Below are 13,900 nucleotides of genomic sequence, written 5' to 3'. Positions count from 1 at the left end.
GCAAACAGAATCTTCTCCCATGCCGGGACAACAGTACGGTGCAAGTCCTGGGCTCCCGTGGGGGCTCCCCATGGATCCAGCTTTAGGGGCTTCTCTCCTTGGTATCCTTGATTCTTTATTTCATAACAGTAGGTGCATCACCAGCACATTCTGTGCTCGTGCCTGCTGGCTGCAGCTCCCCTGGAGCAGGTGAACATGGCACAGGGAAAACAAGATGATTCAGTCCCTTGCTCTGAGCATGGTATGACAAGAACACATATGTTGCTCTTGCTGGCACAGGCTGCCCAGAGAAGCTGTGGGTGCCCCATCCCTGGAGGTGCTCAAGGCCAGGTTGGATGAGGTCTGAGCAGCCTGATCTGAGGGGTGACAGCCCTGCCCATGGCAGGGGGTTGGAACTGGGTGAGCTTTAAGGTCCCTTCCAACTCAACCCATTCTATGATTTGATGTTCTGCTGAGCCACCAGCCCTGCTACCACTCCAGTGCTTGGCAGAATAACATCAGCAATGGCAACAATATAATTTTAAGATTTCTGTCACTTGCCTGTGGCAGAACTGAGGGCAGAAATGCAGTATAATCTGTGCAACTGATGGATACTACTGTGATGCTACCAGAAAGCCATTTCCTCACTCTCCTGAAGCTTCAGTTCACTGAGCCTAGCAAATAAATAGCACTGAGAATGAGGGACATCAAGTCTGGTCTCCTCAGTTTCTCTTAAAATTTTCTGTGCATGAACCAGGAGAAGAAACTGAATGTTTTATCCAGCTTCTTTTAGCACTTAAATTTGCATGGTATATATTGCTTTTCAGTGAATGTGCTCACTTAGTACAGGATATCTCCTCTTTCCCCAGCTATTACAGAAAGCAATGCAGTAAGCAGTTAAAGCACAGTGCAACCCAGTCCTATCTGCTACTGGAGAAAGAAGTTGTCCTTGCCCCAGTTTAAGCTGGGGTTGGAGTCAGTGGGCCTGAGAGAGCACTGAGTGGGGACAAGAAAGGCACAGAAGAAAAAGCTTGGACTTTTTTTTGTATCAGAACTAATAGTGTCCAACTGTGTTTAATATTCCATTCTTTCTTCTTTTTCTAATGAGTATAATTATTATTTTTTAAATGACATAAATAAGAGGACTGTATATAATGGGCTCCATTTGGGAAAATACTCAGCTTCTGTTGGTCAAAGTAGCCGTGATCAGGTGCTGTTCCTTCAGGTACCTGTTTGCAAAAAACATCAGTCTACATGCATATATCACAAAAGCATGAGTTTAGAGTCTGAGGATCAGGGAATGAAGAGAAGATCACGGGTGGTTGGCCTTTCTGACTGTAACAGCCACTTCAAGTCCGGTTTCTCATTAGTTGGTGAAAGGGAAGGGAGCTTAATGAAAAATGTGAAGTATCCCATTAAGGACTGAGGGGCACAGCATCCAGAGAAGTCTTTTGCTATACAGCAGTGGGGGCAGTTTCTGTTTTGGGCAAAGAAGGAAACGGTGACTGGCCCATGGGATGGCTGCTGAACAGGAAAGAAAGTTCCCCTTTCTGATTAATTTTAACTTTCGGCTCTGAATATTAGAAGGTACGTTTGCAACAGATGTTTCACGAGGAGAAACCTCTTTAATCCCTTCCTTCAGGCTAAATAGCTTTACAAAATCCTCCCCAGAGCTTTGATAACCCAGTAAAAATAACAGCTGAGCTACAGATGATCACTAATCTTGCTGTATGCTTTTGATCACAATATGGATGGCCAGTAATTTCTCACACGTAATGGTGTTTGTGCTTAGATATGACATAAGATGCACTTTTTAAAAGTCCTGATATCAATTAAGAAATTAGAAGACTATGTTCTCAGATCATCAAACATAAACCACTTTCAGTAACAACAAGATGAGTACAGAATCTACCAGGACGAATTATTTCATGGTTAGCATAAGGTTGAGTTAATATGGTTTAACAAGGAAAATATTTCACTGTAAGATTAGAAAACAAAATACTTCTGTGTCCCAAATGATACAATCATATTGGGATCTATTTTGAATGAATACCTCCATCTCTGGAAGCAACAAGGTCACAGTTAGTCCAGCACTGGGCAGTTCTCAAAAACCCAGCCATGAGAACTGGTAAAAGATATGTAAGCAACTAGAGACACCTAATGAGAGGCATTATTAACATTCTTTACTTGTCTTGCCATAGTACCTGGAGCCTTAAGTCAGGAACGGGAACCTCCTTGGGGCAGAGCACTGTGCGTAAATTTGAGCAGACCTCTTTAAATGAATACAAAATTCTGCATTCAGAGACCGATATGTATTAAGACGTAGGATTCCATGTGCCTTCATCTATGCCTCTACCAATCAGAATGAATAACATCTTGAGTGGAGATTTCCAGGTGTAAAATCAGCAGCAGCACATGGTTTGCCAAGAGCCAGGTGCAGATTAAACCACTGGCTTTAGGGTCTGTGGCTTCTGGAGTCACATGGCTTCACCAGCATCTAAATTGTTTCTAAACTTAGATTATTTTTAAAAAGGAATTTCAGCTTTGCCCTTTTTTTCCTTTAGCATTGCTGCTGTATGTAGGTCAGCGGCCAGCCTGCTGGAGCAAATAGTCCTTGATCTTGCAGCAGAAGCTGGTCTGGAGAGAAAATGAAGGCTCAAGACTTTGTGAAGAGTTTTTTTAGTTGGAGCCAAAACCTGTTGGCACAGCTGTTAATTATAATTTTAATTCCTGGGCTTTTAGAAGGCTAAAGTCAGCGTCTGCTAAACCTGCCTGTCTTTGGCAGAATCTCTCACTTATCTCAGGGCCCCATCCTACCCCATATGTCCTGAAGTGTTTGCTTTCAAGATTTTCCAGAGAGGACCAGGAAGGCAGAGTCCTAGCCCAGTGCATCAGGGTAGAGCTGGCTGCAGGACACCAGGGCCACTGCCTTTGCTCCTTCAGCTGCTGCCTGTGCACAGCACTTTGCCTACGGCCTGGGAAAATGAATACACTTACATTTATCTGGACAACAATAAAGGAATTTGATCCTGGCCGGAAAGTATAACTGCTGTCTTGGTTTAAGTGTCCATCCCAGTGCTGTTTTGAAAGCAGACAGTCCCTGGTAAATGAAGACAAGCCTAAGGTAGAACCTCTCCAGGGATGGAGGGGGCAAAGGGTAAAGGTAATTCAGTTGTTGGAAAGACAAAAGCAAAGCTAAAATGACTGTGCTGAGAGTCCTGCAGTGCTTCTCAAGTCAGAGATATCAGGGCAATGTAGATATTCTCTGTAGGTGATATAAAACTTGCAGCACCCGTAGCAATGAGTTATTCTGCTGAGCCACCATCATATGAGGAAGCATTTAATCACGGTCTCTGCCTCTTGCCTCAAGATGATTCAGCAAAAAGTACAAGTAATTCCTTAGCATTCACAATTTCAGCTCTAAATATAGCCATAGGAAACTATTTTATTTCTTCTATTCTGCTTTCCCACTGTCCTGATTCTTTCTTTTCCTCTGTAAGCCCCGGGCATTATTCTCACTTAAGACGCTGAGCTGATGGCTTGTTTGCTTTCATTATCAACTATTGCTTTCCATTTCAGTACTGTTATCCTTCATTCAAACTTTGAAGCAAAGGTAATATGTGCATAGACATCAAGTGATACCCTACGACAAAGCCTCTATGGCTTTTGTGTTTAGTCATGAATCTTCTATCATGTTGAGCAGTTGCAAAACCTAGTACTCTTTGCTATCAATTGGAATTTGGGAACCCAGCACTTTTTCTAAGATACTTTTAAGGCTGTTTTTCCAAGCAAGAATCTTAATTCCAACATCACCACAGAACCAAGGCCTGCATCTTGTGTGATGGTCATGGGTCAGCATTCCTGTAGCCTGGCACTACAAAGGGCACTGCCTCTGATCCCCGTGTACAGCTGATGTTTGGTGCTGACTGAAAAGAGCAATACCACACCCATTAACCCAAAATCATTATTGGATAGATATTTAAAGCTACTGAACGGAATCCTTTCCTAATCAAAAGTGTCAGGAAAATAAAATGATCTGTCCTTCTATTTTCATTAATGCTGAGATCTGCAGAAAACTGGCTACCTGCAGAGAGGTCTTTTGCTCCTGCTTCTGTAGATAATATCTCACAGAAAGAAAATTAACATTGTTTCATTTTTACTACTGTAAAGTTAGGAGGACTTGCATAAGCAAACCTAAAACACAGCTTTATTTTATCTGAACCACGATGAAACCGCTTCATTAATGAAGTAATTGGGCATAGCCTGAGCAAATTGGAAGCAACATATTCAGCCACTAATGTGCTCCTCTTCTGGGCACTGAAAGATGGAGCTGACACGTGTTACTGGTTAAACTGCAAGACAGAACAGCAGCCTCCTGCACCAAGGGGAGAATAGCTCTGGGGGCAGAGCAGGAGAAAAATCCTTCAGTTTGCTATTGACAAAATAAACAGCAGAGCAGGGATCTGCCTTGCCCTGCTGTGCTGAGCCGGCTTCATCCCCTCCTTCCTTATCTTCCCTGTGCTGTCAGCTCATGGAGGTGAGACAGAAGTGAGAGCACACAGTCAGCAAGGATGTGCTACTTCCCATTATATGGAGCAGCAGGATGAGTCTTCTGATGGGAAGAATCACCTGGATTCACAGGGACTGTGCTCGTACCTGCCAAACTCAGACTAAAACCCTCCTGCCATTGACATTACAACCTCAGCCTCGGGCAAGGCATGCATCTTTTCTCCAACAACAGACCCCTCAGAGAACAAACCTGGCATTACCCTTGGTTTACCTGAGACTTGGAATCTCCTTTGGATCCTCTCCAGCTCCCCTCCAGCCGCAGCTTTGGGCTTTCTCTTTCTCTCAGCTGTTTAATTTGGGATCAGCACATCTCTGCTCAGCTCCCTTACCCATTTCTTCTCAGGAATCTTTTGTTCTTTCTGAATGCAACAGTCAATAGCTACCTAATACTTCAGAGATCTATTTCTGCCTGTCATAAAATAAAAATATTTATTGGCAATTGTGTTGACTGAAAACTATAAAATCATGAGGAAAAATATCAATGTATTTATTTGGATGTAATGGAAATGTTTGTTAGACAAAAATAAACCTATCTGTAGACTATTCTACTGCCTAGTCCTGCTGCATAAGACAATGTATGCAGCTATTTAGCATCTGCAGGAGAGCAGAAGAGCTGTGCTGGTAAAAGTGTTGTTTTTCTCTCCCTACAGATGATGACCAGCATCTAGACAGAGATGTGACCCAGAGGTTTTCAGGTGGGTACAGGAGTAAAATAATCTCAAGTAGGGGGAAAAATAATTGGAATGAGTCTAGGGAAGAAAATGGCCTGAAAAAGCTTTATAAAAGCACAGTCAATTAGCTGCTGTAATGACTAATTTCCATGTGGGTGGCTCAGAGAGCAGACTGCAAGAACCTGATGATGGGTAAGGTGCCTCAGAAAGGGGCCTAAGAGCATGTATGTATGCCCTGGGGGATAAGAGGACACTGGGCAATCACTGAATCTCACCTGGGCTATAAACATGAAACTTCTTCAGCAAAACAGAGATATAAATTCTTCCATGTGTCTAAGCAGGAGTCACCCAGCATTTAACAGCAGTTATGGGGGTGATCAGCTTCTCTGAGCAGGAGGAAGAGGAGAAAGAGGGGGAGATGCCTCCTGCCCTGCTGAGATCCTTCCAGCCTGCTCCATGGACTCGAGAGAGAGGAATGGCTTGGGAGTGTGGCCCAACCTTTCAGTGGTTTTGGAGCTCACCTAGCAAAGACTATCTTTTCAGTTGTGCCAGATATGTATTTTAAGGAGCTATTGATTAAAATATAAAATCTGCCCTTATGGAGTATCTAGGACACAGCCACCTGCACTGCTGGCAAAATGCTTGATCTGCCAGGCTCCAGGGACTCACTGCTTCTTGTTCAGCCCCTCTAGTCTCTTATACAACAGAGGGACCAAGTGGCAGTCATACCAATGCTAGCCCAGATCCTGCTGCATAGTATACTCAGCTGACATGTGTGGGGAAGGCGTAAGCAAATTTCCTAGCTGTTACAGGAGTGTTTTACCACGAGACTACTGCATAAAAGACAGGTCACATCTCCTCCTCCTCCTCCTCTATCCATTTGTTATATGGAAACAAGCAGCTCAAACATATGTTGTGAAGGGCTTGATCTTAGAAATATAGGTCAAGTGTTGAAGGTACTCTCTGCTAGCATGGAATGCTCAGAGGGCATGAGCAGAAGTGCCCTGTTTCCAACCCCAAACTGGGCTTATTGAGAAGATAAACCCAATGCTTTCCTGGGAGATGTATTTTTTTCCATGAATCTTTATTTTTCCTGTGATTGTTCTGAAGGTTGTATAATGAGGGACCCTCTCAGGTAATGCTACAATGTGAGTGCCCACAAGTGCTTTCAGGGTTAGGTAACCTGATGCCATTCGATATCTCCTGTATGTACACTTCCATTTTTAAAGTTGGAAAGCCTTGGTCACAGATACTGGAATATGTCAATCACTGGAAGGTACCTACTGTTCATCCAAATGTATATTGCTCTATATAAGACAACAAAAAATATCTATTGGCTGGTTTGCTCTCAGCTGACTTTTTGAGCCTTTAAGCCTTTTCTCCTTTGAAACTCACCATAGATGAATATTTCCTATATCTTCATGTGCAAGTCATATTGTTTCCCATATCTATTATTTTCTGTTAACCTAACTAAAACAAACACACACTATCCACAACCATTAGCTCATATTTGCTGAGCTGCCAGTTGTGTTGTCTTTTCCTTTCCCTTAAAGCTGCTTTATACCATCTCTTAAACTGTCTCATCCTTTGTAATACTTAGGCCTAGGAGCTAAGATTAAACTGCAGGTACAAAACCAGGTCCAGCACCTCTGCAACCTAACTGAAGTTTACTCAGGGAATGAAACATGCAGCACATTCTGGGTAGATGTGGTGAAAATCAATGGTACCGGGGAATAAAATCAGTGGATTGAAAGAGGTTTAAATGACTCTAATGAAATGCTTTTAGGTTGATAATATATTCTGAAAAGTCACTTTTGTTCTATGATAAGGTGGGAGCTATATGTTAATTTCTTTTATTCCTGGATCATTTTCTCTCTGAGGTGTCATCAGTTGAATTTTCAGTACTACATTGAAATGAATATTCATCACGGAGTTGGAGCTTCTGAAAGAACTGCAGTGAAAAAGGAGACACTGCAAAAGCCCCACATCTTTCATTTCCCTCCCTCTGTACCAGCTCTGTGCTGCCAGGGATGGTCTTGTAGCTCTCCAGGTATCCCTATGGCTACCAGTGGGACTGTGAGTCCTAACAGGAGTTAAGTACACGCCTAAGAGTATGCAGGAGCGGGGCCTTCAGGAACAATGAGAGAAATGATATCCCACTCATTTCCTGCCACGCTTGAGCTGCTATTGAAAAGGAGAATGTGCTGCAGCTCAGCACAGTGCTAGGATATAGATTATTCCACATTTTGGGAAGGGGACTGGTTACAGAAGGTTCAGCACGGTGCTGCAGCCAAGCAAACCTTCAAATGTCCTACAAGGACAGGCAAAACCTCACAGTCAGGAAAAGGGGCAGAATGGAATGAGAGAGCAAGTGCTATTGTGTGGATAGTGGACACCAGGGGCAGGGAGCTCAGGAAAAGAAAAGGTACAATTCATGGGAAATTACAGCATTGCTTATAATGGTATATAATGGCATTGCTGAGCAGTGCATTCTTCAAAGTTAGAGATAGATTGGAGAAATAAGATTCATCTCTTGGCCGGGAAGGCTGCTTTTCACCAGTATGCCCTTTAAAAGGTGTGTTTTAAAACAGATGGCAGTGGTGTTAAGAACTGTGCTCCAGTAATTGCACGAGGGACCTGAGATCTGCAAACCAGGGGAAGAGCTTTCCCCGGGGTGGCTGCAGCAGAGCCCAGGAGGCAGCAGCTCAGCAGGGCTCAGGGAGATGCTGGCTGCGGGCGACTCCTCCTGCCCTCCATGGGATGCTGATTTAGAGAGAAGATGGCCACTGTGTTAAGAACACTTTTGATTTTGTTGAATCTTAACACCAAATTCTGTCTCGATAGGGATGTGTAGAGTTTTAGGCCCAACGAGTAAGGAAAAGGTTGCATGTAGTGCCACCCAGTGGTAAAAACAGTGGTAATGTCTGTGGGAGTGGATGTTACTGAGAAACGCTGAGGGAACTATGAACTCAGCAACCCCTGAGTGTCATGCAGCATGGCTGTGTATCACACTGTCGTACCACAACGATCTGGAGACTGAGCTGGAGACTCAGCTAGCCCTGTGGCTCAGCTTCAGCCTCACTCAGCACAGCAGAACCCAGCCCTTGGGCCGCCTCTGGATATATGCGGCAGTGGCAGCTGCCCCGGAGTGGCCGCGTGCTTCAAAAGGGTGGGGACAGGAACTGCCTGGCTTTGAGGACAGCACGGGCATGACACCAAATGGGATGGTCCTGAAGATGAAGGAAAAGAAATTGCTTGTGGGTGTGTACCTATGACACGCTGCAGTGCCTGCACTGCTTCAGTCTCTGTGCAGCTGGTGGCTGGTGCTCATCTCTGGGGAGATCTCATTGCAGCCTTCCAATACTTGAAGGCGGCATATAAACAGGAGGGGGAACAGCTGTTTACGAGGGTGGATAGTGATAGGACAAGGGGGAATGGTCTTAAACTGAGGCATGGGAGGTTTAGGTTAGATATTAGGAGGAAGATTTTCCACACAGAGGGTGGTGACACGCTGGAACAGGTTGCCCAAGGAGGTTGTGGATGCCCCATCCATGGAGGCATTCAAGGCCAGGCTGGATGTGGCTCTGGGCAGCCTGGTCTGGTGGTTGGCGACCCTGCACATAGCAGGGGGGTTGAAACTCAATGATCATTGTGGTCCTTTTCAACCCAGGCCATTCTATGATTCTATGTAAGCTGGGGAAGATTTATTTTTACAGCCCAGCATGCTTGTAAGCTGCATCACAGTACATGGAAGGGATGATGGGATCCATAGCAGGAGCATATGGAGCACAGGCAAAGATGGCATCTTGCAAGCATTTTGACAGCTTTTTGGCTGCTTTGTGCTCAAAATAATTATGACAGCAGCAAATCAGGACTCCCATGAAGATGACAAATTCTTTGAATCTGTCCACTTGGGAATCACCATTTTCATCCAGATTCTTGAAGACTTTATCATTAGCATCCTTGTCCTTTCTCATCTGCAAAAGAAAAGGAGCAGGCCAGAACCCCAGAGCACTATTACCTGCATCCCAACATCAAGTATGTGAGGCATGAGGACAGTGCCTGGGAGGTGGGGTGTCATCGGAGGCTATGAAGATGGGGAAGGGCCTGGAGGGCAAGGTGTGTGAGCTGTGGCTGAGGTCCCTCGGTTTGCTCAGCGCAGAGCAGAGGAGCTGAGGGGAGGCCTCATGGCGGCTGCAGCTCCTCACAGGGAACCGAGGGGCAGCGCTGAGCTCTGCTCTCTGTGACAGCGACAGGGCCTGAGGGAACGGCATGGAGCTGGCAGGGGAGGGGCAGGAAAAGGGGTTAGGGAAAGGGTGTGCACCAGAGGGCGGTGGGCGTGGAACAGCCTGCCCAGGGCAGTGGGTACAGCCCTGAGCTGCTGGAGCTCAAGGAGTGTTTGGACACCGCCCTCAGACACAGGGTTTGGATTCTGGATGGTGCTGTGTGGAGCCGCGAGTTCGACTTGGTGGTCCTCATGGTCCCTTCCAACCTGGGACATCCTATGACTCCTTCTAAATGATCCTATTTCTGCCCGACTAGATCACTGCACTGATACTAAACAAGGCGACAGCCAAGACAAAAGATGTGCGTGATCTCTTAATTTTGACAAAATAAAAAGCATTTCTCTAGAGAAGCTCACAGAAGGTCTTTTCTTCAGCTCAAGTCCTGGCAGTGATCAGCTCCAACGATTCCAGGAATAAAAGCAGTTTTACAAATAAGCAGGGGATGGCAGTAGAGACCTGTGTAACACAGGAAGCAGCAGCCGGCCTTTTGGAGAGGCGAAACGAGCAAACAATAATAGAAATTAATTCAACTTTTGGGATTTTGTAAGTGCATGTTTTAAGTTATTTAATGGAGAGCATGAGCATGAGCTAGTTTTAGCCTCAGACTTACTTCTGAAATGCTCATGTGGGATTTTTGTATGCACGTGCAAATATTCATTGGTCCGTCCAATCCTTCAGTCCTATGGCATGGATTTATTTGTGCTTCTGATTGACTGAAGGCATTTCCAGGCAGTTGTGAGCTCAGTCATTACTCATTCTAGGACCAGAAATATAGGAATATTTAAAGGACTCTGTTTCATAGGACATTCTTGAAAATAATAATAAAAATTACCCATTTATAAATTCTAGTAAAATAACAGCAGGTATAATAGTGACTGTTTTTCTGAACTAAGACTTACATTCTCTGTGCTTTCTTGCAGTTATTAGCTTTCAAGACAAGATGCTGTTGATTTAAATTTATTTAAAACAAAAGCATTTATTTAGACTACTGGCATAAAATTATTTCATATATATGTGTGTGTTTATATGTATATATATATTTTTTCCCTAGAATAGGTAAAAATGGAAATGGAGATGGAGACTAGAACATAGCAGCATAATTAGCTAGTAAGCTTATTAGAAAATTATGTTCTGTTTCCAGTGATTTCAGGAAATAACCAGAACCAGGAAGAGCAGCTACGAGCAGCTAGAGGTGGTGGTGCCTGGCCAGGGAACATACTCAGGAATGGCCTTTGGGGATCACCGCATTCTGTAGTCCTCTGTGGCTCCACAGATTTTTGTAGACCAAAAGTCAAATGACAATTTTTTTTTTGAGTTTCCATACTTAGGGTTTTTTTTTTGTTTGTTGTTCTTGACGTGGACGTATCATAACTCACATGCAGGCCCATGACAAGGAGTAGGACACTTACTATAACTCTTATGGGTCACAATGACTGCAAAATATTTTCAGACATGTTTTCTTCTACTCATCCAGAGTCATCCAGATCCTGACTCTGAATATTGCATCTGCGTTTGATTTGTGAGTCATAAATCCAGCAGGCGTGGATTTCATACAGTGATTTCATACAGCATACATGGAAAGAGTCTAAATCATATTAAGTACCCTGTCTGCAGTGCCCTGATTTTTTTTAGCTGTTAAAAAATCAAATTATACAGGATAAAAAAAGTGGCAGCCACATTTAGGACATTTGATTCTAGACTTTTGCGTTTGAGGAGAATAATCATTGGCAGATAAACATAACTCCTGTGTGGATAGAACAAGACTTTAAAAACATCTTCTGATTTTTTACAAAGAGAAGCAAATAAAAACAATTGAAAAGGGAAAGTGTTTTATCTCCGAGGTAAATAAAGCTTTTGCTATAATGTATTCAGAATTTTGTATACGTACCTAGATAAATTACATACCTTTTTAAATATTCACAGAATCACAGAGTTGCAGGGGTTGGAAGGGACCTCAAGAGGTCATTAAATCCAACTCCCTGCTAAAGCAGGCAGGCACCCTACAGTAGGTTGCATAGGTTGGTGTTCAGAAGGGTCTTGAATATCTTCATAGGAGACTCCACAGCCTCCCTGGGCAGTCTGTTCCAGTGCTCCATCACCATTACTGTAAAGAAGTACTTCCACAGGTTTCCATGGAACTTCCTATGTTCAAGTTTTAGGCCATTGCTTCTTGTCCTGTCACTGCACACCACTGAGAAGAGCCTGGCCTCATGTATTTGTCTCCCACCTCCCGTTAGAGATTTATAAACCTTAATCAGATCTTCCCTCAGTTGTCTTTTCCCCAGGCTGAACAGATCCAGGATACTCAGCCTTTCCTCATACAGGAGATGCTGCAGGTCCTTAATCATCTTTGTGGCCCTCTGTTAGAATCCTTCTAGGAGATCCCTGTCTTTTTTGAACTGGTGACCCCAGAACTGGACACAGTAGTCTAAATGTGGCCTCACCAGGGCAGAGTAGAGGGGGAGGATTACAGGATTACCTCCCTCAACCTGCTGGCCATGCTCTTTTAATGCACCCCAGGATCCCATCAGCCACCTTGGCCACCAGGGCACACTGCTGGCTCACTGTCAACCTGTTGTCCATCAGGACTCTCAGATCCTTGTCTACAGAGCTCCTCTCCCGCAGGTCATCCCTTAACCTGTACTGATCCATGCAGTTATTCCTCCCCAGGTGCAAGACTCTACACTTGCTCTTGTTAAATGCCCAACTCTCCAGTCTGTCTAGGTCTTGTTGAATGGTAGCACATGATGCTTACATACAAATCTGTGATGTAAAATACTTTCTCATTTCTTTCTTTAACTGTTAAAAATAATTGCTAAGCATTCTTAATTCATCCATTATTCATGTTTATGCATCATTTTGATGTACACACTGGGTATGTAAATAAAGGAAAAATAAATGTAGAAATATGTATATTCCCCATCTTTAGTCAAGATCTTCATTTGCTGGCAGTATAGCTTCCCAGAAGCTGTGACATTATACAAGATTGTAAACCCAGGAATAAGTTGATGAATTCAGAAGACAAAAACCAATCCATTTCAAAGGTTTTTTCTTGATGACTTGCGTGATTAATTCAGTAAATGAGGAATGGATCGCAATATGAGAATCAGTTCTACGTTTATACCAGCTTTATTCAAGAGATTGAAGAGAAGCCAGTTCCTCCCACTAGAGGAAACCTGAACAAAATGAAGTGTCTACTTCACAGGTTCTCTGAACTTTGAGTCGTGTTCGTCTACATTAGTGACCATAGAGGAAGAGCAAAAAGTGCCCCCAAAAGACAAAGGGGGGGCATCACTAGCTTCGGTCAACAGGATGCATCATTGCAGCCACACCTTTGCCATGGAGCTCGGCAGAAAAGGCAGTCTCATCGCTGACCTGCTTCTCTGTGCAAACAAAGGTGATGGGAGGTTTTCAGAAGGTGCCTTAAAAATGCTAAAACATAAAACAGACCACAGGACTTGAACTTCTAGAAATTGAAAGGTCACCATGGTATTTGCATTCACCTGCATGCACACACACCAGAACTGCTCAGGCTTTCAATTCACATGTTTTGTATTGCTTAAATATTTTCTTCTAACTTGCTCTTCATTAAAAATAGCAGCTTGGTGCACAAGGCACAGAACAGACCATCCCCAGCTGCTTGCAAAACAAAGCAGAGTACAAATAGGAGGCCATACAGGAGAGCAAGAAATGCTTTGATGCCAACCCACCCATCCAGCTCTCAGGGAGATGAGCCAGGAGTTGGAGTTGGGTTAACTTTTATATCAGTCTCCATGTAAAAAATGGCCACCAGTTGCTGCCTTCAAGTTTCTTTCTTGGAGGAATGTTGTAGACGACAGCTTGGATGAGGCATTACAGGGAATTTATACAGAATTAGGTCCTGCTGCCCTGACTTGGGCCAGGAGTGTAATTTGTTAATATGATACTGATGTGCAGAGTCATGCTGCTTCCAGAAACTATTCAGATACTTAAGTTCCGTGGCACTTGGCCAGGCACTCAGGCTTAAACGTGATCTGCACGACCTCGCGCTGATTTGCTCTCAGAGAATAAATTTCACCCTGTGCTCTTTGCAGCAGCTTCTGCTTTGGGAGAGTCTGACTAAATACATTCACCAGCTCTAACGAGCCATTTGTGTCACCGTCACTGCCGGGAGAGCCGAAAGGTTAAACCTCTCTTAGAACTTCTCATCCCCTAACATTTACCCCAAAAGCTTTGCAGAGCAGCTTTCTGACAGTTCTCACAATTTGTTAAGTAGCAGAACGTAGGAAGCACAGGAGAAAACACAATTTGAAGTGATGAATTCGGTGTTTTTCTTGCAGCAGTACAAAGCAGCCCTTCCCTTTTCAATTAGTATTTATAATATTCCCTTTTCAATTTGCCTTTTATGGAAAAACA

The 13,900-nt window shown here is 43.9% G+C and overlaps 1 long non-coding RNA gene across 4 annotated transcripts in view; it reads left to right on the top strand.

Annotated features, from left to right (window-relative positions):
• Positions 1-13,900, top strand: part of LOC107053298 — a 60,135-nt gene that overhangs the window by 24,627 nt on the left and 21,608 nt on the right. For all 4 annotated transcript variants that reach the window (XR_003074852.3, XR_003074851.3, XR_005859325.2 and 1 more), the window contains exon 4: positions 5,199-5,243. This is a non-coding gene — a long non-coding RNA (uncharacterized LOC107053298). The remainder of the gene's footprint in view (positions 1-5,198; positions 5,244-13,900) is intronic.

Source organism: Gallus gallus, chromosome 4 (genome assembly GCF_016699485.2).
Source record: "Gallus gallus isolate bGalGal1 chromosome 4, bGalGal1.mat.broiler.GRCg7b, whole genome shotgun sequence".
Classification (NCBI taxonomy): Eukaryota; Metazoa; Chordata; class Aves; order Galliformes; family Phasianidae; genus Gallus; species Gallus gallus.
Note: the sequence above shows the minus strand (reverse complement) of the source record. Positions and strands in the feature narration are given on the sequence as shown.